This window comes from Dromaius novaehollandiae, unplaced genomic scaffold (genome assembly GCF_036370855.1).
Source record: "Dromaius novaehollandiae isolate bDroNov1 unplaced genomic scaffold, bDroNov1.hap1 HAP1_SCAFFOLD_31, whole genome shotgun sequence".
In the NCBI taxonomy this organism is placed as follows: Eukaryota; Metazoa; Chordata; class Aves; order Casuariiformes; family Dromaiidae; genus Dromaius; species Dromaius novaehollandiae.
In genome coordinates this window covers 2,787,131-2,807,321 of record NW_026991289.1, presented here as the reverse complement: position 1 = coordinate 2,807,321, position 20,191 = coordinate 2,787,131, and the positions used below count along the sequence as shown (strand labels likewise).

The following is a 20,191-nucleotide window of genomic DNA, read 5'->3' as shown; positions in this document are numbered from 1 at the left end:
CACCATGTCCCCATCCCTGTGGTGTCCCCGTCCCCCTGCCCCTGCGACAGAGCCAACTCCATCTCCAGCCCCACGGCATCCCCATCCCCACATCGTCCTCATCCTCCCACATCGCCTCTGCGCTCCCGCCCACCACGCGCTCCGCGGAGATCTGCCCGGCGCCCGGTGGCGTCACCACTGCAGCGCCGCGCCATTGGCGGGCGGCCGCCGGCGGGGCCAATGGCTGCGTGACAAGGTGGAGCGGGAGCCGCAGCTCGGCCCTGCGCAGCGCCCTCCGTGCGCGCCCTCGCTGTCGCTTCTCCCAACCTGCCGCGCCGGGATCTGCCCAGCGCCTGGTGACGCCTGGGTCGACACGAGCCGCTATTGGCAGGTGGGACAGACCGCAGCCAATGGCGGTGCACAGCAGCGGAGCCAATGGTGGCGCGAGGACGTGGCCCCCGTGGGCTTCGGTGCTGTGTGAGGGCGATGGCGCTGGCAGCGAGGAGGCGGTAGCGGGGCGGGCGATGGGGCCGGGGCTGCTGCTGCTGCTGCTGCTGCTGGGGGGCAGTGGGGCGGCGGCGAGTGGTGAGTGCGGGCGGGGACCCCAGCCCCCCTCTGCCCTCCCCTGCCGCCAGGCTCCCCGTCAGCGGCCCCACGGACCGGCCTGCAACCGCCCCCGGGAGGTGCTGCCCCCCCGACCTGCCCCCCGGGACGTGCTATCCCCCTGGACCCCCTCGGGCTGTGCTGCACCCCCGGAGCCCCCCAACCTGCCCCCCCAGGACGTGCTGCCCCCCCGACCTGAACCCTGGGACATGCTACCCCCCCGACCTGCCCCCCGGGACGTGCTACCCCCCTGGACCCCCCCGGGATGTGCTGCCCCCCCAGAGCTCCCCAACCTGCCCCGCCCGGGCTGTGCTGCCCCCCCGACCTGAACCCTGGGACATGCTGCCCCCCCGACCCGCCCGTCTTGTCCCCCCGGGACATCTTGATCCCCCGGATGCCCCCCAATGTGCCCCCCCGGCCCCTGACTGCACCCCGTGTCCCTGCAGGCCCCCACTCCCTGCTCTACTTCAACACCGCCGTGACGGAGCCCAGCCCAGGGCTGCCCGCCTTCGTCTCCGTGGGCTATGTGGACGGAGAGCTCATCGATCGCTACGACAGCGAGATGCAGAGAGCGGTGCCGGGCGCGGCCTGGATGGAGCAGGAGGGTCAGGACCACTGGGACGAGGAGACCCGGATCAATCAGGACTGTCAGGAGACTTTCCGTGTGTACCTGGACATGCTGCAGGAGTGCTACAACCAGAGCGGGGGTGAGCACGGGCCGGGGCTCCACGGGCTGGGCCGGGGCTCCCGGCGGCAGCCACTCGCCATCAGCGCTGGGGGCTGCGGGGCTGGGGTGCCCCCGGCCCTGCGCTGGGTGCCGGGTCTGAGCCCCTCTGCTGCCCCTGAGCCCCCGTCTCCCTGCTTGTGTCTCAGGGTATCACACAGTGCAGCACACGTACGGCTGTGACCTCCTGGAGGACGGTAGGACCCGGGGGTTTAGGCAGCTTGGCTACGACGGGAAGGACTTCATCGCCTTTGACAAGGACACGCTGACATTCGTCACGGCGGATGCTGCTGCGCTAATCAGGAAGAGGAAGTGGGAGGCTGAGAATGAGCCTGAGCGCTGGAAGCACTACCTGGAGAACAGCTGCATCGAGGGGCTGCGGACATACGTGGAGCACGGGAGGGCCGCGCTGGAGAGGAGAGGTGAGGGCGAGGCGGGACCCCCCGGACACGGGGACGGGCCCCGGGCTCGGCGCTGGGCCCAGGCGCCTGAGGACGCTGCTGGCGGCGCGGTGCGGCGTGTGCGTCCGGGCCTGGGCGCGAGCTGCCTGACCTCCCTCCCTCGCGCCGTCTCCCCAGAGCGCCCTGCGGTGAGAGTGTCGGCCAAGGAGAGCCACGGCTTCGTGACCCTGTCGTGCCGGGCTCATGGCTTCTACCCGCGGCCCATCAGCATCAGCTGGCTGAAAAAGGGCCGCGTCCAAGCCCAGGAGACCAAGCGGGGCAGCGTCACGCCCAACAGCGATGGCACCTCCCTGCCTGGGCCAGCACTGAGGCCCTCCCCACAGAGAAGCACGAGTACCAGTGCCGTGTGGAGCACGCCAGCCTGCTGGAGTCTGGCCTCTTCTCCTGGGGTGAGCGCAGGTGGCCGGAGCTCGTGGAGCGCCCGCTGGGGGCAGCTCCCGGCCCCTGCTCCCAGCCCCGCTCTCTTCCAGAGCCACCGAGCTCCCTGCTGCCCGTCGTCCTCGGGGCGGTCATCGCTGTGGTCGTCGTCATCACGGCAATTGCCGGCTTTGTGGTCTGGAAGAGCAGATGGGGTAAAGCACGGGGGCCAAGGAGGCGGGGGGAGGGAGGCCGGGAGGAGAAGGGGCCCGAGCTGGCGCCCCGGGGCCAGAGCAGAGCCGGGCTGCGAGGGGCCGCGTGGCCTGATGCCTCTTTCTTCCCGCAGGGAGGAAGGAGCAGGGGTACGCGATCGCCAAAGGTGAGTGCCGGGGCCGCTCCGTCCCAGGCCGCGCCTGGCAGCGGGGCAGCATTTGCTCTCTGGTTTCTGGCAGCCGCGGGGCTGGCGTGTCCTGTCCCCCACCTGCCCCCATCTCCCCTCTTCCGTGCCCCACAGCTTTTCCCCGGCTGCAGGGCAGGGAAAGGGTTGGTGTCCCGCCGCTGGAGGCTGAGGCGCCCGGGCGCTGCCCTCTGCTCCTGGCGCCTGTGAGGCAGCTCCAGGGCTGGGTCCCGGCCCAGCGGGCTCTGCCCTGGCCCGGCTTTGCCCGCGGCTGGTGCGGGACCTGCAGTGCCACTGGCACGGGGCCGGGGCTCACTGCTGCTCCTCTCTTACAGGCCACGACGGGGCATCCAGCAGCTCCAGAATGGGTCAGAGCTGGTGCTGGGAGCGGGGCGGGGGGCCCCGGCCCAGTGCGATACCAGGCTGGCACCCGCCATGGGGCTGCCGGCCGGCCGGGCGCTGCGGCTGGGTCCTCGGGGGCTTCTGCCTGCTCCCCTGGCTCCGGGAGGGGGGATTTAGCCCCGCAGCGCAGCTCCCATGGGGGACGGCGATGTGGGGCTGGGACCTGCAGGACAGGGCGCGCACGGGGGTGTGGGGGTACCCCCCGTCCCCCACACCTCTGCCTTTATTGATTTTTTCCTCTCTTGTCTTTGCAGGAAGCAATGCCGCCATTTAAGCGCTCCATCCTGGTAAGCAAGGAGCCGCGGCTGGACCCGGCAGCGTGGGCAGCGGGGACCAGCCCGCCCGAGCACCTGCCATCTCCTCGCTGCAGCTTCCGGGACGCCGCCAAGTCCCCTCGGCTCCCACAGCCCGGGAGCAGCAGCACCCGACGCCCCGCTCGAGGCTAAACCCGCCCCGTTTGGGTGCTCGGGCACTGCGGGGTGCAGGTGGGCACCCGGGGCAGGTCGGGGGGCTCAGGCTTTTGTCTCACTGTGCCTTGGATCTGCTCCCTGGCTCCGACGTGCTGCAAAAAGCTGTGAAGGTGGCAGGAAGCCCCCAGAGAAGAGGAGTGCTCGGAGCCTGCTCCTGCCGTGGTCCCAGCTCTGAGCTGGGGTAAAACCAGTTTTATCAGTGTGCGAGGCAGGGTTTCCATCTGCCAGTTGCCTGGGAAATAGAGAATTTGCTGGATTTTTTCAGCACTTGTCCTGGTGGCTCTCTTCGAACAAGAATGCTGTTTCTGTGGTGGGCCTCTGAACAAGAATGCTGTTTTTTTGGTGCGTGTCATAGCACAGGAACGTTGTTTTTAGGTGTGTCTGTTACGACAACAGTGCTGTTTTCTGACTGTACTGTTATGGAAATTAGGCTTGTCAGCCCCCATAACAGGGCCCGACCCTAGGTTCCCGCAAGTAAAATTCAGAGCCAAATCAAAGCAAATTAAATAATTAAATTTTAGTTACACGTGTGCAGTAATTACAGCTCGAGCTGGGTGCCTCCGAAGAGGGACCCAACAAAAAAAAATCCTGGGCAATTACAGTTTTTCAACTTAAATTTCCCACCCCTCACGCGGTAGTTAGACCAATATTAATTTTTAGGTCTGGGGTCTCCTGCTCCTCATTGGATCTCATTGTTGTTCCTAGGCAGGCTCTTTTCCTTCCTTATCTTTACTGTTGTGGTTTCTGCCGACGGTTGTACCTTCGTTTCTTGCTGGGTCTTACTGTTGTCTCTCAAGGTCCTGAGGAGGAGGAGGTGATTCTAAATCATAACAACTAACACTGCCCCAGCAGTGAGCTAAGGCTTTGCCACTCAAGGTCCTAATGCCCTGCACTGGTCTTATTTCAAAGCCTTGACACCCTCCCTTTGGGAGTGTGAGACGCAGGAATGCAGACTGCTTGTAACTCCCTTATCTTCCCAGCTGGAACCAGCTCTGAGGCCCTTTTCTTACTGGGCTAAGTAAAAGTTCATTATTTTCTCTAAGTGCGGCCTAAGGCTTCAGCAAATGTAGCTCCTCATGCTAAGCAAGTTTTAGAGAAGTTGTGCTAAGCGGCTACCTCTAGACAGTTTCAGTTTGCTATTCCTTGACACAAGTGGCAGTGTCCCTCCTGAGGTGCCAAGAATCCCAGTCCCTGAGCCATGGGGCTGGATACGACCTCCTTGGCTTATTCATGACATGGGCTCATGACACACACCCCAGAGTCAAATAAATTTCTGTGGGAGAATGGGAGGAAGAAAGTAGAAATGAATCAAAGGAGGGGGAATACAGGCAAGGAGGCCCACCGGTAAACATCTCCAAATACAGGTGGATTTTGCCCCCACTCTGGCAAGGGCGTTCTTCCACAACCAGCAGCACCTGGGGGACGGAGGGTCTTTTCCTGATAGCCCTCATGGCACACAGGGCATCAGGATTTGAGACAGCCCTTCCAGCCAAGGGGCAATTTCTGGGGATCCATGGGATCTCTTCTTGCTTTCTCCGCAGGTCTCATTACTGATTACTTGCAGAAGAGATGGCTTTGGAGGGATCCCAGGGCAGCCTTCCAATGGCTACGAGGAGGTCATCAAGAAGATGGTGCCCGGCTCTTCACCAGGGTGCATGGGGGGAGGACAAGAGACAATGGGCATAAGTTGAGAGAAGAGACATTCGTGCAGGACATAAGGAAAAGGTTTCCACTGCAAGGATGGTCAAACATTGGAAATGGTTGCCCAGAGAGGCGGTACGGTCTCCTCCCTTGGAGGTTTCCAAGACCAGACTGGATGAAGGCCAGAGCAACCTGGTGTGACCCCAGAGCTGACCCTGCTGTGAGCAAGGAGACTGAGCTAGAGACCTCCTGAGGTCCCTTCCACCCTGAAGGAGTCCGTGATTCATCCCACTCTCGATCTTCTCTTGTTGATGTCAGGGAAACATGCAGGTTCCCTGTGACGGTGGAAGTAGGCCAGCTTTCTTGTGCTCCTCCAGGCAGAATTGTTCAGATGCAGGGCTTCTTGGCAGGAATCCCCAAGACAGCCATGACCAATCCTTTGCTTCGCTTTTAATTTCCTTGTTTTTTTCTTTTCCCCCTTCTAAGTGTGTCTCTCTTACCATCCTAATCCCTTCCCCTACAGTCAGCCCACTCCTGATTACCCTTAACTCTTTGGTGCTGGGGATTTCTTTTTTTTTATTTTGGTGTGTGGGGGGTGTTTTTTTGTTTTGACACAGAGGAGCTTTTGTCCAGAAGGATCTTGAGAAACTTGGGTGATTCGGACAACAGATACCCTGTGAAGATTTACAAGAGAAGTGTCAAGTCCTGTGCCTAGGCAGGAATGACCCTGTCCATGAGTAGAGGTTCAGGGACCTGGGCTTCTTTAGCCTGCTGACGTGGAGGCAAAGGGCAGTAGAGTAGGAGCCTGTGACTGCTTGAAGGGTGGTTTCAGAGATGATGGAGCTTTTCTTGGTAGTGGGGAACAGCATGAGAAGGAGAAAGAGCCACAAACAGCAGCTTGTAGAGTTTAGATGTGACATTAAGAAAAGAAAATGTCACTCGTAGGGCAGTGCTGTGGTGCAACAGGACACCCAGAGGGAGTCTGAGTTCAGCCCCTGGCTTTGTGTTTTAAGGAAAAGCAAGTGAGGACAGGAAGACATCAGGAGATGTTGGGAGATCCCAGGGTGAGAACAAGGTGGGGAAGCAGGTTGGGTGTCTACATTCTGCAAGGAAACAGACACAGGCATGGGAAAGCATAGGACAGCCTGAGGTGAAGATGGCCAAAGGCACTGCCAGGGTTGAAAGCTTCTAACAGAACTAGGTCTTTGTTGTCTTGGTGATACCTGGGTGCCTCTGCCACTGAGGCCCACAAGATGTCATTCCTTAAAGCACTGTGGCCTTGCTGCCTCCTTGTCCCCTGGGAGCCCAGGAGGTGCCGTATCATGGTCCTGCACTCAGCATTGTGCACCCCCACCCGCACACTGCCCCCAGGAAGAGCCCTGAGCAATGCATGATGGAAAGGATCACTCTACCCAGGGGCTGGCTGTCAGTGCCTGGCTGCTCTGCTTGATAACACACATCCAGGTTGACTTGGCCTCAGAGCCACCTGCACATTGCCTTTGCCTACCTGCAATCAGGGCCTCCAACTTTCTGCTTTAATCAGCCCCCGGGGAGGCTTTGTTGTTAATGACCCTCAGTGAGACCTGTTAACTCTCCAAGAAACTTGGAATTTTCTTCTGTATTTAACTTCTTGAGAGGTTTGTTCAGTCTCCTCTCAGCATCTGCGGTTTGCAGGCTGAGCACCAAATACAGCTGAGGGGTCATTAAAAAGCAAAAACACCTAAGGAACCATGCATCTTTCCATAATTTTCCTCATTTTGTCAATTCTTGTGTGGCTAATTGGGAAACTTTCAGGAGAGTATTGAAATTAGGCAGATTTCAATGAACACCTGAAAAAGACAGATGTCTGCTTCTGAAGCTTTCTTTATTCTTCAGTTTTCAGAATAAGCGATACTCATATTCCCCAATTCACACTGACCCACTGGGTCTCCAGATGAAGTCTGGACATGTAGGACAAGCAGTATTTTTGATAGGAGACATGTATGGACAACCTTCTCTCCCAGCTCCCCAGCCCTGCCATTTCTCTCATCAGCCACTGGGGACTTAGATCACTCTTGTTAAAATCTAACCTTTTTCCACTCAAGGCTGTAGCTGAATGCTACAGCTCCTGTGCACCAGTTCCCATCTGCTTTCCTTAGAGAACTAGCTGCAAGCAGACACAGAAGGATTTGTCTTAATTGTGATCAAACGAAAATAAACATCATCCAGTTTCATAAGAAATAAAATACAGTCCTCAACTTTATGTCAACTCCACGTTGCCTGTACTGATGTCTAGAGTCTACAAGGAAATGTTCTTGACAAATAGATAGGAAAGGCTGGATAGACACACAGTGAAGGAGTTTGTTTAAGAGACAATGAGCCTGCTGAAAGACGAGGCAAGCTTCAGACGCCCAGAAGCTCTGAGCAGCAACTGGAGAGTTGAGAGCTATCTGAATGACAAAGAGCAAGGGGAGGAGGAAAATTGGGAAACTATGGAAAGTGCATATGTCCAGATCATCTGATGAAAAGATGCCTTTAGAAATGATCAGTTTAATCAGGATGTTACGGAAGTTAGGCCTGTCAGCCACCATAACAGGGCTCGACCCTAGGTTCCCGCAGAAAAGTTCAGAGTTTCCCCAAGTGCATCTATTATCAATTGGTGATCTTTTTCATTCATTTTTTCCCACTGAGGTAATATCTCGGATGAAAGCCATTGGTTAGTTCCTAATGCTAATAAAGAAGACCTCAATGGATGTTTTAATCTGTATAAGTCACTTGTTGTGCTCAGTTTATTTACGAGTACTTCAGCATCTATACTGTTTAGGACTCCCAATCCTGTTCCTATGATACCGGTCACATCTCTCCTTGTTCGTTTTGGAGAGGTGAGAGTTCGCCTATGTAACCACGCTGTCCATCCCACATAGGACGTACCTAAGAATGGTGAACAGGTCGGTTTGATTGTAGAGATATTAATTTGCATTAATAGCTCTACTCGTTTGAGAGACCATGATGTATTAAATAATACTCGTTGTTGGCCTGTATTTCTAATCACATACGGTCCAATTTCAAAAATTTGTGGGGATAAGGTTTTCTTACTCTTCATGGTAACAGAGTTATTTATATTGGTGGAAATAATTGTAGTCGGGGTAGGTATTGCTGTGCTGGGCTCAATAATGTCTATTTTAAATTTAAATGATAGTCCCACATTGTGGTGAGCCCACAGACAAACTGTTAAAACAAGCTGTTCTAAGGTAAAATTGTACCAACAATCCAGGTTTTCAGTGGCACCAATTTTCCTTTCTTTTTCATTTGATTTGATTTTAGTGAGAGAGATTTGAGTCGCCTTCTCATGGGTGGACCCGTTGATCATTCGACACCCTATCTTTATTTCCTTTCCTGTCCCTCCCAGGAGTTGGGGAAGTTGATTAGTATTATCCCAGCTCCATTCATTTTCTGAGTATACTTCAGTTCCGTGCATGACCAGGGTTGAGAGGTTTAAGTTTTTAGTAGAATTTAATCCCATACTTCCGGTATACTTAACACGGGCCTGGGACCATGGCCACTCTAAGGTTCTTTGACCACAGGTTAGGGAAAGTAGCATTGCCAGGGTTTGAAACAGCAACATCAGCACGGCACTTCTGCCTGCCATCCTGCACGGTGCAGTAAAGGGAAAGAGATTTGTGTTAGTGAGGCGAGTCCGAACAGATTACCCTGGGGAAGTTGTGTATCCCATTGAGCTTTACGTGGTTGTTTTCACTGTTCTGCTGCAACCTCTGCTGTGCTTGCTTCTTGGACTGTCACTCGTTTTCCTAGAATTTTAACAGCGCAGTAAGAACTTTACAATACAGTACAGGGTCCTTCCCATTTTGGTTCTAATTTTGTTTTTCGCGAGAATACCTTTATCAGCAGTTTATCTCCAGGCTGTATATCATGTGCCTGAATGTCTGATGGCACCGGCTGAAACCACTGAGCCTGATTTTGCAAGGCCTTAAACCGTTCTTGTAAGGCTAGTACATATTGTGTTACTCGTTCACCTCCATCTAATAGGCTGGTCTTAGCAGGGATATAAGTCCCTGGTATCACCAAATGTCTCCCAAAAAGAATTCCTGCTGGTGTTAGTCCTATGGGTTGCCGTGGAGAATTTTGAACATCCCATAGAGCTAAGTTTAATGCCTCTGGCCATTTTAGGCTAGCATGTGTGCATATTCTTGCTATTTTCTCTTTTAATGTTCTATTCATTCTTTCTACTTGTCCTGAAGATCGTGGGTGATAAGGAGTATGTAGGTTTCTTTTTATTCCTAACGATTTACATAACTGATTGATTATGCTTGCTGTAAAATGGGCACCCCTATCTGAATCAATGGCTTCTGGGACCCCATACCTGGGTATGATTTCTTTCAGTAAGGCTTTTACCACTCCCCCTGTGTCGGCCTTTCTTGTTGGGAAAGCTTCTACCCAGCCTGATAACTGATCTACTATCACTAACAAGTGTTTGTATCCATCGACAGATGGCATATGCGCATAATCTATTTGCAGCTTCTGGAAAGGGACGTAAGCCCATGGTCGTCCCCCTAACTCTGAGCTTGATTTGCTACTTGAAAAATTCTGGCAGGTCGGGCAGCTATTTGTTATTCTTTTAGCAGCTGCATAAATTCCTGGAGCAGCCCATACTTTCTGTACCTGCTTAGCTATTGCCTCGGCTCCCCCATGAGCTTTATTGTGAAACCACCTAGCTATAGTAATTAAATATTTTTTGGGTAGAATTGGTTTTTCCCCAATTATCCATATTCCATCATTATTTTGTTTTGCTTCCTACTGTTCCCATTGTTTTTTCTCTTCCACTGAGCACTCTTTTTCATACATAGTTTTGGGGTCTATTAAGTTTGGCCACTCACTCTGGTCCATCCTTGGAACTGCCCCCATACATTCTCTCAGAGGTTGTCAAGCTGCAGCCTTCACAGCTGCGTCGGCTAAAGCATTTCCTCTGCTAATTTCTGTAGTGTCTTTAGTATGGGCTGGGCAGTGTAATACCGCAATTACTTTGGGCAGTTGAACTGCTTCCAGCAAATTATGTATTTCTTCTCCATTAGCTAATTTCTTTCCTGATGACGAAAAGAATCCTCGTTCTTTCTATAACATCCCTGTTGCGTGACACACTCCAAATGCATATTTAGAATTGGTATAGATATTTACCCGCAAGCTCTTACCTATTTTTGCTGCTTGGGTCAATGCTATTAATTCTGCTCCTTGAACACTTACTGATGGAGACAAAGGATTGGCCTCGAGCACCTCAAAGACGTTAGTGACAGCATAGCCGGAGTGGTGCCTTCCGTCCAAATAATAGGATGACCCATCTGTAAACAGAACTAAGTCTGGGTTCTCCAAAGGTTCATCTTTAAGGTCCTCCCGGGGCTTGCTCGAGCTGACGACCACCTGCTCACAGGAATGATGTGGCTCTCCGTCCTCCGGCAGAGGCAATAGTGTTGCTGGATTCAAAATCTCGCATCTCTTTAAAGTCACATTATCTGCATGCAGTATTATCAGTTCATAGTGGTGAGCTCTCTGTGGGGATAGTGCTTGAGTCGCGTATTGTTTCATTAACAGTTCTACTTCATGTGGCACATACACAGTCAATGAATGACCCAAAGCTGCAGGTTATGTTTTTTTCAAGAAGAGCTGCAGTAGCTGCTATTGCTCTGATGCATCCTGGAGTGCCTTTAGCTACCTCATCTAGTTGCGTGGAGTAATAGGCCACTGGTCTACGGTGAGGGCCTAGTTTTTGGGTGAGTACCCCACTTGCTACTCCCTGTCGTTCATGGACAAATAATTCAAATAGTTTGCTATAATCTGGTAACCCTAGAGCAGGGGCTGAAACCAATGCTTTTTTCACAGATGTAAAAGCTTTCTCCCTCTCTGGGTCCCAGGCCAAAGGCTCTATCTCCTCCTTTTTTGTTGCCTGTACCAGAGGCTTAGTAAGTTCTGCTAACCCAGGAATCCACGGTCGGCATAATCCCACAGCTCATAAAAATCCCCTAAGTTGTTTTTTTGTTACAGGACGAGGCATATTAAGAATTGTCTTTACTCATTCTGAATCAACTAACCTGTGTCCTTCTTTCAAGATAAAACCCAAATATTTTACCTCTGTTTGACACAGCTGAAGTTTAGACAGAGATGCCCGATGCCCTTTTTCTGCAAGAGCGTTACATAGAGAAACAGTATCTTTCAAACATGTCTCATAATCTTTACTTGCTAATAACAAATCATCTACATATTGTATTAATACAGAATGTCCTGGAAGTTCGATATCTGAGCGGTCATTTTTAAGTATACGCGAAAAAATAGTCGGAGACCCAGTAAATCCCTGTGGCAGCCTTGTCCAAGTTAATTGTTGTCCCTTCCAAGTGAAAGCAAAGAGATCTTGTCTACCTTCAGCTATCGGTATACTAAAAAAGGCTGCTGTTAGGTCAATCACAGTAAAATAAGTTGCACAATGAGGTATTTGTAGTAAAATGGTTGAGGGGTCGGGGACTACTGGATGTGGAGCAACTACATGTTGGTTTATAGCCCTTAAGTCTTGTACAAACTGATACTCCGAATCGACATCAGAATCTTGCCTATTCTTTTTAACTGGCAGAATTGGGGTGTTGTACGGGGATTCACAGACTCTAAGGATACCCAGTTTCAGATAATGATCAATTTGTTTTTGGATACTCTTCTCTGCTTTCTTTGGGATAGGATATTGTTTAACTGCAGGAGGCAATCCCCCTTTTGTTTTTATCGAGACTGGACTAGCTGATTTCAGTAGTCCCGCATCCATTCCTGAAGAGCTCCATAATTTTTTAGAAACTGATTCTAAACCTGTTGGAATTTGCAGATTAGTTGACTCTGGTTCTGGTGTCTTAGCCAGAACACATGAACCCGTAATTATTAGCTTTATCCCTTCTGGCTGGAAGCAGATCTGAGTATCCAAGGCTTGCAGGAGATCTCTCCCTAAAAGGCACATGGGCGCATCTGTGGAAATTATAAAATGTCCCCACACTGTTTTACCCTCAATAGTGAGTAATAAGGTCTTAGATAACATTCGTTCGCCTTTTCCCATCACTCCTTGCATCACTATTTTATCTGATGACTTGCATCCTTTAGGCTCAAAATTTAAAAGGGAAAGGGTGGCTCTGGTATCTACTAGAAAGGGAACTTCTAAACCTTCTATATTTGCCATTACGTGACCCTCAAAATCCAAATCTACATCCCATAAATTTACTCCAATTTCCACAGTATTTTCTGAGTCTCCTATCTCCTGTCATTGTGGACTGCCTGGGAATTGCCTGGTCTCCTTCTCAGTATTTGATTGCCTCATGCTGGCCCCTCTATTCCTAAATACATGGGGCCTCACTGGGCATTCCTGCTTCCAGTGCCCTTGTTCCCCGCAACAATGACAAACATCATTAACTCTTAATTGTACACCACGTTCACTTTGATTCCATCTATCTCCCCTGGTTCTTCCGCGCCCCCTCCCCTTGCCAGCCTGGCATATGCTCTTTAAAATACTTTGGTGTATCAGGGGCTGCTTGATCTATAAAAACAGTAATTGCAAGGAATGCAGACTGCTTGTGACTCCCTTATCTTCCCAGCTGGACCCAGCTCTGAGGCCCTTTTCTTACTGGACTAAGTAAAAGTTCATTATTTTCTCTAAGTGCGGCCTAAGGCTTCAGCAAATTTAGCTCCTCATGCCAAGCAAGATTTATAGAAGTTGTGCTAAGCAGCTACCTCTAGACAGTTTCAGTTCGCTATTCTTTAACAGCTGCTCCGTATGGGCACCAAGGATCCTGCCTGGAAAGTACCAAGTGTGATGACATGGCTCTAGGCCTGGCAGGGCAGGTGGGGTTTTTCCTGCATGCTGCCAGTGAGGGGCATGGGCTTGAGCAGCAGTGCTTGGATCCAGCAGGTCAGCCCCTGGGTGTGCAGCTGGTGCTGGCAGTGTTAAAGAATAGCAAACTGAAACTCTCTAGAGGTAGCCGCTTAGCACAACTTCTCTAAAACTTGCTTAGCATGAGGAGCTAAATTTGATGAAGCCTTAGGCCGCACTTAGAGAAAATAATGAACTTTTACTTAGTCCAGTAAGAAAAGGGCCTCAGAGCCGGTTCCAGCTGGGAAGATAAGGGAGTTACAAGCAGTCTGCATTCCTGCGTCTCACACTTGGAAAGGGAGGGTGTCTAGGCTTTGAAATAAGACCAGTGCAGGGCATTAGGACCTTGAGGGGCAAAGCCTTAGTTCACTGCTAGGGCAGTGTTCATTGTTATGATTTAGAATCACCTCCTCCTCCTCCTCAGGACCTTGAGAGACAACAGTAAGACCCAGCAAGAAACGAAGGTACAACCTCAGCAGAAACCACAACAGTAAAGATAAGGAAGAAAAAGAGCCTGCCTAGGAACAATGATGAGATCCAATGAGGAGCAGGAGACCCCAGACCAAAAAAATTACTATTGGCCTAACTACTGCGTGAAGGGTGGGAAATTTAAGTTGAAAAAACTGTAATTGCCCAGGATTTTTTTTTGTTGGGGTCTATCTTTGGAGGCACCCAGCTCGAGCTGTAATTACTGCACGCGTGTAACTAAAATTTAATTAATTAATTTGCTTTGATTTGGCTCTGAATTTTACTTGCGGGAAGCTAGGGTCGGGCCCTGTTATGGTGGCCGACAAGCCTAATTTCCATAACAGTACAGTCAGAAAACAGCATTGTTGTCCTAACAGACACACCTAAAAACAACGTTCCTGTGCTACGAGACGCACTAAAAAAACAGCATTCTTGTTCAGAGGCCCACCACAGAAACAGCATTCTTGTTCGAAGAGAGCCACTGCAAAAACAGGGTTCTTGTTCAGAGAGCCACTGCAAAAACAGCGTTCTTGTTCAGAGAGCCACTGCAAAAACAGCGTTCTTGTTTGAAGAGAGCCACCAGGACAAGTGCTGAAAAAATCCAGCAAATTCTCTATTTCCCAGGCAACCGGCAGATGGAAACCCTGCCTCGCACACTGATAAAACTGGTCTTACCCCAGCTCAGAGCTGGGACCACGGCAGGAGCAGGCTCCGAGCACTCCTCTTCTCTGGGGGCTTCACGCCACCTTCACAGCTTTTTGCAGCACGTCAGAGCCAGGGAGCAGATCCAAGGCACAGTGAGACAAAAGCCTGAGCCCCCCGACCTGCCCCCGGGTGCCCACCTGCACCCCGCAGCGCCCAAGCGCCCAAACGGGGCGGGTTTAGCCTCGAGCGGGGCGTCGGGTGCTGCTGCTCCCGGGCTGTGGGAGCCGAGGGGGCTTGGCGGCGTCCCGGAAGCTGCAGCGAGGAGACGGCAGGCACTCGGGCGGGCTGGGCCCCCGCTGCCCACGCTGCCGGGTCCGGCCGCGGCTCCTCGTTTACCAGGATGGAGCGCTTAAATGGCGGCATTGCTTCCTGCAAAGACAAGAGAAAAAAAATTAATAAAGGCAGAGGTGTGGGGGGCGGGGGTACCCCCGCACCCCCGTGCGCGCCCTGTCCTGCAGGCCCCGGCCCCACGTCGCCTTCCCCCATGGGAGCTGCGCTGCGGGGCTAAATCCCCCCTCCCAGAGCCAGGGGAGCAGGCAGAAGCCCCCGAGGACCCAGCCGCAGCACCCGGCCAGCCGGCAGCCCCATGGCGGGTGCCAGCCTGGTATCGCGCCAGGCCAGGGTCCCCCGCCCCGCTCCCAGCACCAGCTCTGACCCATTCTGGAGCTGCTGGATGCCCCGTCGTGGCCTGTGAGAGAGGAGCGGCAGTGAGCCCCGGCCCCGTGCCAGTGGCACTGCAGGTCCCGCACCAGCCGCGGGCAAAGCCGGGCCAGGGCAGAGCCCGCTGGGCCGGGACCCGGCCCTGGAGCCGCCTCACAGGCGCCAGGAGCAGAGGGCAGCGCCCGGGCGCCTCAGCCTCCAGCGGCGGGACGCCAACCCTTTCCCTGCCCTGCAGCCGGGGAAAAGCTGTGGGGCACGGAAGAGGGGAGATGGGGGCAGGCGGGGGACGGGACGCGCCAGCCCCGCGGCCGCCAGAAACCAGAGAGCAAATGCTGCCCCGCTGCCAGGCACGGCCTGGGACGGAGCGGCCCCGGCACTCACCTTTGGCGATCACATACCCCTGCTCCTTCCTCCCTGCGGGAAGAAAGGCATCAGGCCACGTGGCACCTCACGGCCTGGCTCTGCTCCGGCCCCAGGGCTCCGGCTCGAGCCCCTTCTCCTCCCGGCCTCCCTCCCCCCGCCTCCCCAGCCCTGGCGCTTTACCCCATCTGCTCTTCTAGACCACAAAGCCGGCGATCGCCGTGATGACGACAACCACAGCGATGACCGCCCCGAGGACAACGGGCAGCAGGGAGCTCGGTGGCTCTGGAAGAGAGTGGGGCCGGGAGCGGGGGCCGGGAGCTGCCTCCAGCGGGCACACCACGAGCTCTGGCCACCCGCTCTCACCCCAGGAGAAGAGGCCGGGCTCCGGCAGGCTGGCGTGCCCCACGCGGCACTGGTACTCGTGCTTCTCTGTGGGGAGGGCCTCAGTGCTGGCCCAGGCAGGGAGGTGCCATCGCTGTTGGGTGTGACGCTGCCCCGCTTAGTCTCCTGGGCTTGGACACGGCCCTTTTTCAGCCAGCTGATGCTGATGGGCCGCGGGTAGAAGCCGTGAGCCTGGCACAACAGGGTCACGAAGCCGTGGCTCTCCTTGGCCGACACTCTCACCGCGGGGCGCTCTGGGGAGACGGCGTGAGGGAGGGAGGTCAGGCAGCTCGCGCCCAGGCCTGGATGCACACGCCGCACCGTGCCGCCAGCAGCGCCCTCGGGCGCCTGGGCCCAGCGCCGAGCCCGGGGCCCGTCCCCGTGTCCGGGGGGTCCCGCCTCGCCCTCACCTCTCCTCTCCAGCGCGGCCCTCCCATACTCCACGTATGTCCGCAGCCCCTCGATGCAGCTGTTCTCCAGGTAGTGCTTCCAGCGCTCAGGCTCATTCTCAGCCTCCCACTTCCTCTTCGTGATTAGCGCAGCAGCATCCGCCGTGACGAATGTCAGCGTGTCCTTGTCAAAGGCGATGAAGTCCTTCCCGTCGTAGCCAAGCTGCATAAACCCCCGGGTCCCGCCATCCTCCAGGAGGTCACAGCCGTACGTGCGCTGCACTGTGTGATACCCTGAGACACAAGCAGGGAGACGGGGGCTCAGGGACAGCACAGAGGCTCGGACCCGGCACCCAGCGCAGGGCCGGGGGCACCCCAGCCCCGCAGCCCCCAGCGCTGATGGCGAGCGGCTGCCGCCGGGAGCCCCGGCCCGGCCCCTGGAGCCCCGGCCCGTGCTCACCCCCGCTCTGGTTGTAGCGCTTCTGCAGCATGTCCAGGTACACACGGAAAGTCTCCTGACAGTCCTGATTGATCCGGGTCTCCTCGTCCCAGTGGTCCTGACCCTCCTGCTCCATCCAGGCCGCACCCAGCACCACTCTCTGCGTCTCGCTGTCGTAGCGATCGATGAGCTCTCCGTCCACGTAGCCCACGGAGACGAAGGCGGGCAGCCCCGGGCTGGGCTCCGTCACGGCAGTGTTGAAGTAGCGCAGGGAGTGGGGGCCTGTGGGGACACGGGGTGCAGTGAGGGGCCGGGGGGGCACATTGGGGGGCATCCGGGGGATCAAGATGTCCCGGGGGGACAGGACGGGCAGGTCGGGGGGGCAGCATGTCCCAGGGTTCAGGTTGGGGGGGCAGCACATCCTGGGGGGGCAGGTTGGGGGGCTCCGGGGGGGCAGCACATCCTGGGTGGGTCCAGGGGGGTAGCACGTCCCGGGGGGCAGGTCAGGGGGGGCAGCACCTCCCGGGGACGGTTGCAGGCCGGTCCGTGGGGCTGCTGACAGGGAGCCCAGCGGCGGGGGGGGCAGAGGGGGGACCAGGGTCCCCGCCCGCACTCACCACTCGCCGCCGCCCCACCGCCCCCCAGCAGCAGCGCCAACGCCAGCAGCAGCCCCGGCCCCATCGCCTGCCCCACTCCGGCCTCCTCGCTGCCAGCGCCATCGCCCTCACACAGCACCGAAGCCCACGGGGGCCACACCCCCGCACCGCCATTGGCTCCGCTGCGATGCACCGCCATTGGCTGCGCTCTGTCCCACCCGCCAATAGCGGCTCGCGTCGACCCAGGCGTCACCAGGCGCTGGGCAGATCCCGGCGCGGCAGGTTGGGAGAAGTGAAAGCGAGGGCGCGCACGGAGGGCGCTGCGCAGGGCCGAGCTGCGGATCCCGCCCCACCTTGTCGCGCAGCCATTGGCCCCGCCGGCGGCCGCCCGCCAATGGCGCGGCGCTGCAGTGGTGACGCCACCGGGCGCCGGGCAGATCTCCGCGGAGCGCGTGGTGGGCGGGAGCGCAGAGGCGATGTGGGAGGACGAGGACGATGTGGGGATGGGGACGCCGTGGGGCTGGAGATGGAGTTGGCTCTGTCGCAGGGGCAGGGGGACGGGGACACCACAGGGATGGGGACATGGTGAGGACGAGGACGGCAGGCGAATGGGGATGCTGTGGGGATGGGGACACCGTGGGGACGGGGATGCTGTGGGGACGCTGATGGAGTTGGCTCTGTCACAGGGACGGGGGGACACGGTGGGGACAGGGGTCAGCTCCGGGGATGGAGTTTGGCTCGGCCAAGGGATGGGGACCCGGCGGTGGAGATGGGGACACGAGGATGCAGGGACGGGGGCAGGGATAGGGACAGGAGACCATGGGGACATGGCAATGGGGACACGGGGCCAGCAGTGGGAGCTCAGGGAGTGGCGCCCATCGAAGGCCGAGTGCTGGTAGGTGGCCCCGGCCCACCCCCTGCACCCATAGGTCTACTGGAAGATGTGGAAACCTGCCCAAGGTGGCACCCATAGGTGAGGAGCTGCCCGGGGACCCAGGCGTCCAGCCCCGTTGCACCCCTGGAGCCAGGCATCCAGTCCCATCAGCACCCACACCCATCCATGGAGCCAGGTGTCCAACCCCATCAGCACCGTCCGCCACCCATGGACCCAGGTGTCCAGCCCCATTGCACCCGTGTTGTCACCCATGGGCCCAGGTGGCCACCCATCAGCACCTGCGACCACCCATGGACCCAGGTGTCCGGCCCCATTGCACCCGTGTTGTCACCCATGGGCCCAGGTGGCCACCCCATCAGCACCCACCACCACCCATGGACCCAGGTGTCCAGCCCCATTGCACCCGTGTTGTCACCCATGGGCCCAGGTGGCCACCCCATCAGCACCCACCACCACCCATGGACCCAGGTGTCCACCCCCATTGCACCCCTGGACTCAGGCATGAGGTCACATCAACACCCACCACCACCCATGGACCCAGGCCCCCCACCCCATTGCACCCATGTCCCCAGGCCCCTGCCCCATTGCACCCACGTCCCCAGGCACCTGCCCCATTGCACCCATATCCCCAGCCCCCTGCCCCATTGCACCATATCCCCAGCCCCCTGCCCTATTGCACCCATGTCCCCAGCCCCCCTGCCCCATTGCACCCATATCCCCAGCCCCCTGCCCCATTGCACCATATCCCCAGCCCCCTGCCCCACGCAGACGGGGCCACACTGCAGCAAGCCCAGCGCAGGCCCCCAAGCTGCCTGGCAGCTGCAGCACAGCACACAGGAGCAGAGGCCAAGGGTGCTGGCTTTGTGCAGCCGGCGGAAGAGAAGGCGTAGGGGGATCTCGCTGCTGCCTGCAAGAGCCTAACGGGAGCTTGCAGAGAGCATGGAGCCAGAGACGTCCTGAGGGGCCTGGGGACAGGACAAGGGCAACGGCACAGCTTGCGGCAGGGAAAATTCCCCTCAGAGACTGCAAATGGCCTTGGAAGCCAAATGGTGGTGCAACACTGGAGCAGGGTGCCAGGGCTGTGCGGGAATCCATCGCCAGAGACGGTCAGAGCTCGACCCTGACAGGCCCTGCGAAACCTCCTCCGCTTGCCTCCACTTGCAGCAGGAGGTTGCAGCAGACACCTCCGGAAGACCCTTCCCACCCCAGCTGCTCTCTCACTCTGCGACTGCTTGTAGGGCTTTCTCTGCAGCCCTGACTGCCTTCCTTGGCAGCGCCTGCACTAGTCTTTCTCCTGACAGTTCCCTGACACCAAGTAACACGGCGGGAACAGCTGCCGAGGGTTTATTTGGAGCAGAACATGGGCTCTGGGACACGATGCGGCAGCATTGCTGTAGCAGCCAGGAGAGAGCCTCCGTCGCTCTGCCTCTTTGCTCTGCGCCATGCCCCATCTCGGGCGACCTGTCTGGCAGCTGCATCCTCGCGCTGTTCCTCTCACTGCCCTGAGACACAGCGGCAGCTAAAAGCTCTGCGCAGAGCCCGAAGCGCTGCCCTGAGCCGCGACGGCCATCGCCTGGAAGGCGCAGCATGCGGGAGGGCGGCGATGCCTGTGGAGGAAGGAGAGCCGTGGGCGAGGGGCTGGGCAGGCGCAGGGCAAGCACCCGCCTGTCCCTGGCACCAAGGGCTTTCCTGAGGGCTCCTGGCCTCGGCATGGCCAGCCCCTGGGTGCTTCCTGCTGCCAACCTCAGTGCCGCTCGCTGTGCCGTCCCCAGAGCGGCTCTCGACTTGGGTACCTACCTGAGTCCACCTCTGGCGTGGGCCGGAGGGAAGACGACGACTTGTGCTCCTCTTTGGGCTCCCAGGCAACCTGCATGGGGAGAGCAGCAACACACCCCTGTGTGGTATCAGCTGGCCATGCTCAGCATCCTGGTGCCCTGCGATATGTGAGGGGGGAAAGGGTCTGGGGTGGGGGGATGCTGTGAGTGGCCGCGAGCCCCAAGGGGAGGCACATGCAGCTGGCTGGGCAGTGGCACAAGGCTTGTCTTGGGGCCGTAGCAGCAGGGCTGGGCCGGGGGCCACGACGGGCAGCGGGGGATGGAGGTGGCCGGGTGCGGGGCACAAGGGGGCTGGCTCGCTGGCTGTGGGAGGCGGCTGCTGCTGGGGCTGCCCCTGCCCTCCTCGCTCAGCATCCATGCCCCAGGGCTGGGTGCTGTGCAGGCCGGGCAGGGCACGTCAGCCCTGGGCCTCTGGCACTTGGAAACGCAGAGCACCAGGCATCTTCCCCAGGGCAGAGAGTGCAGAGGGCAAAGGGTTGGGGGGACAGCTTCTCACCACGGCCGGGGAGGACCCATGCGATGGGGCAGCTCTTCTCACCCA

General features: G+C 56.9%; 2 pseudogenes; one reads left to right on the top strand and one right to left on the bottom strand.

Moving 5' to 3' along the window:
- The first annotated feature begins 496 nt into the window (after nt 1–496).
- Nucleotides 497–3,214, top strand: LOC135325547 (class I histocompatibility antigen, F10 alpha chain-like; annotated as a pseudogene).
- Nucleotides 3,215–15,308: 12,094 nt separating this feature from the next.
- On the bottom strand, nt 15,309–17,005 carry LOC135325523 (class I histocompatibility antigen, F10 alpha chain-like; annotated as a pseudogene).
- Between the last annotated feature and the right edge of the window lie 3,186 nt (nt 17,006–20,191).